Raw genomic sequence first — 4,459 nt, forward strand, 5'->3', positions numbered from 1 at the left:
TTATTCTTTTTCTTATTATTATTATTAGTAGTAGTAGTAGTAGTGGCAGCAGCAGCAGCAGCAGCAGTAGTAGTAGTAGTAGCAATAATAGTTATAATAATAATAATAATAATAATAATAGTAGTGGCTGAAGTAGTAGCAGTAGTAGCCACTATAGTTATTATTGTTATTGTTATTATTATTATTGGCTAGGGATACATTTAGACGTCTGTCTACAATTTATAGGGCAATTTCCTTTTAAAGTGAAATGGGTTAATTTTTCTCAAACGATGATGATGATGGTGGTGGTGATGATGATGGTGGTGCTGCTGTTGACGCGGCTGCTTTTGCCACTGTTGTTTTCGTTGGTGACAAAGGCGGTTTTGGATTTGTTTTTCTATTACTGATGTTTTTTTTTTGTTTTTAAATTAGCGTTTTGTTTTTATTGTTCTGATAGTTTTTGTTAATATTATTGTTATTATTATTATTATTGTTGTTGTTATTATTATTGTTATTGTTGTGGTTTTTAGATTTATTTCTTTTAACAGTGCGAGCTTGAAGCCAAGCATTTATGCTCATTAATCAATGAATTAGTGTAGAAAGTGTGTAAATAATGTATGTTTGTTTGTATGTTTGTTTGTTTCTATGTATGTTCATTTGTTTGTTTGATTGATTGTTTGTGTGTATGTTTATTTGTTTGTTTGTTCGTTCGTTTGTTAATTTAACAATCCCAAGAGCATTAAACAATTTCCAAATTTTATGAAAATGTAACCTATCAACTTATTATCAATCAATCAACCAACTAGCCGATCAACCAACCAACCAACCAGTAAACCATTCAATCAACCAACCAATCAATCAACTATTCAATCATTCAACTAATCATTCAATCAATCAACCAATTAATCATAATCAGCCATTTAATCAATCATCCAATCAATCATTCAATCGATCAACTAACCAGCCAATAAATCAACCAGCCAGTCGCTAATTTAACATTCTTTATCCAACTCCAACAACAACAACAACAACAACCACAACTACAACAACTACTACTACTACAGCAACAACAATTATATTTCTAAACTTCATGACGTCAGCAGACATCAGTTACGTCATAATCCAGAAAAAGAGCGATGCTCGTTACCATGGTTAGCATATTTACCCGTGGGGTAGATGATGAATAATTTAAAATTGGAAAGCAAGTTCGTGTGCTTGTATATTGTTGTGTGCGTGTGTTTGTATATATATATATATATGTATATATATATATATATATGTGTGTGTGTGTGTGTGTGTGTGTGTGTGGGTGTGTGAATGTGTGAATGTACGTATGTGCAAGGTCAGGTTTTTGCATTTGCTTAGTTACATTGCACGCATGTACTCGTGTATGTATTTTTATGTACAAGCGTGTTTGTATGTATGCGTGTGTGTGTGTGTGTGTGTGTGTGTGTGTGTGTGTGTGTGTGTGTGTGTGTGTCGTTTATTGATTCGTGTTCAAAATAATAACTAATCCATTGTCTTATCGTTGAGTTTTATGCCTGTTTGCTTACTAAAGCTATTACAAACATTCTAATTATTATTATTATTATTGTTGTTGTTGTAGGTGTTGTTATTGTTATTATTATTATTATTATTATCATCGTTATCATAACCTTTAAGTTGATAGCTTCTAAGGAAGGTGTTGTCTGGCTCTTGCAATAGGATTGTTGTTGTTGTTGAGGAAGTTGATAATGATGTTGTTGTTGATGTTGATAATGTTGTTGTCGTTGTTGATGTTGTTGATGATGATGTTAATGAAGATGATGTGGTTGTTGTAAGGAAATTTGTTACAAGACATAAAAAAACGTGTTGAAGGGGTGTTGAGTTGAATGAGTTGCTGTTGTTGTTGTTGACGTTTGAATAGCGGATGTTGGTATTATTGTTTGAAATGGTGTTATGGCTGTTGATGCTTTTGTTGCTGTTGTAGTTGTTGTCGTTGTAGTTGTTGTTGTCGTTGTTGTTAATGGAAGTTGTGAAGTGTGAAAAATGAACGCATATGCTCTGAAAAAAATTGTAAGTTTTAGTTCGAAAATGCTTCGGCTGATGACGTTGAAGCAGCAGCAGCAGCTGCTGCTGCTGATGATGATGTAGTTGCTGTTGATGATGATGATAATGCTGATGTTGTTGCTCTCGTTGAGGCAATTTTCGATTTTGGTTAGCGATCTCATCTTTGAAGCTGACAGGTATGTCGTTATTCACTGAACGAACAAGTGTTGTTCATCATCATTCATTCATTCATTCATTCATTCATTCATTCATTCATTCATTCATTCATTCGTTCGTTCGTTCGTTCGTTCATTCATCCATTCATCCATTCATTCATTATTAATAATAAAGACGTTTTAATCATCAATACCTAAATACATAAACTTTCAACCCATTTTAATCATCATCATCAACGTTAGAAAGACAGAAGGGCCATTAGTTTTATCCTTATTATTCATTCATTCATTTATGTACTCTTACCTTCCTTGTTTCATTCATTCATTCATTCATTCATTCATTCATTCATTCATTCATTCATTCATTCATTCATTCATTCATTCATTCATTCATTCATTTATTCATTCATTCATTCATTCATACATTCATTCATTCATTCATTCATTCATTCTATTGGTTAATTGCACATTCATCCGTTGATCCTAAACATGTTATACTACCTGTTACATAACTTGCTAACATGATGACGATGATGACGACGATGATGATGATGATGTTGTTTATGATAGCTGTCTCCGGCCGGTCAATTGCTTATTCAAAATTAGTTATCCATGCAAAGGGTAGAAAATGTTATAAGTACCGTGTTTTTATTATTATTATTAATGTTAATGTTATTGTTCTTATTATTGTTGTTTTATTATTATTATTGTTGTTGTTTTGTTGTTGTTGTTGTTATTTTTATTTATTTCTTATTCGTTTTTTTTTCTTAGTTTTTGTGTTTTCTTTTAAAGTTCCTAATTACGATTCATTAATGTCAACAAGCCTCCCCCCCCTCTCTCTCTTTCTTTCTCTCTTTATCTTTATCTCTCTCTCTCTTTCTTTCTATATATATATAAATAAACATAAACAATAACAATAATAATAATAGGAATAAAAGAAATGTTGATCAACCCCCGGACAATTGGTAGAATGCTTGGTTCAAATTGAACGGATAAGAAATTTTTGTTATTGTTATTCTTGTTTATTATTATTATTATTTTTAATATTTTTATTATTATTATTATTATTAACCAGTTTAATTGCAATTAGTTTGTCTATGTGTAAACAAAAACAGATAACGCAGGTAAAAAACTTAATTATTATGGCCGTTAAAAATATATTTAAAAGTTTCCCACTCCTAATTCATTCATTTCTTCCGATTCGATGAACCAATTAAAGCTTCAACTCGAGAGCTTTTTCTCATTTCGTCTGCTCATCATCGTAGCCGTCATCGTCGCTTCCATCGTCGCCACCATTGCCACCAGCAGCAGCAGTAGTAGTAACAACAGCTGCTATAGTGCTAATTACTTCTGCCACTACTTCATATTATTATTTGTTAATAATACTACTAATGTATATACAACACAGTCGTCAGCATTATCACCATCGTCGTCGTCAGCAACAGCAGCAACTGAAGTTACTACTACTACCACATGTAGTAGTTGTAGTATTTCTACTACCTACAGTACTAAACACAGCCGAGGCTTATGAAGTAGAATGCTATGAATGTGCAGTTTGTGACGAGAACAAATTCAAAACTATAGAAAATGAACATCATTTTAGAAAATGCAGAGGTCCCAAATGCTATATAGCTACTATCAAAAGTGATTTTCGTGATTTTCGTAAAAAAAAGAGTTTAAAAATATGATAATAATTATATTTATTTTATTAATTTATAATTTTTCTTTATATTTTGACAGTTAAAAAATCGCCATCGGGGATGAAAATAGTTCAAAGAGGATGTCTTTTTCAAAGCCGTCATATAAGCTGCTACAGGTTTAGAGATAAGAGTTACGATTCAGATGTCTGCCCGTGCCAGACCAATCTGTGCAATTTTGTTGCTAGAACGCTCGTATCATTTAGAATAACGTTGTTGATGTTGTTCGTTTTGTTGTTGCTGTTGTAGACGTTTTTGTTGTTGTTGTTGTTGTTGTTGTTGCTGCTGCTGCTGCTGCTGTTGTTGTTGTTGTTGTGATTGTCTTGGCGTGAAAAATGTTTTATAAAATTTTTCCTCGGTTGTTGCTTTTGAAAATTTCTCCCCACCATCCCCATCAAAGACTAATACGACGACTGACAATGATCAAATTAGAGTTGGATTGAATAAAATTCGCTTTGACAAATTTATTTTTCATGTCTCATTCTCATTCTCACTCTCTCTCTCTCTCTCTCCCTCTCTTTCATTCTTTCTGTCTCTTTTTATAATTTTCTTATCAAATTTTTAATATATACAAACCCA

The sequence above is a fragment of the Helobdella robusta genome, assembly GCF_000326865.2.
Source record: "Helobdella robusta unplaced genomic scaffold HELROscaffold_40, whole genome shotgun sequence".
Taxonomy (NCBI): Eukaryota; Metazoa; Annelida; class Clitellata; order Rhynchobdellida; family Glossiphoniidae; genus Helobdella; species Helobdella robusta.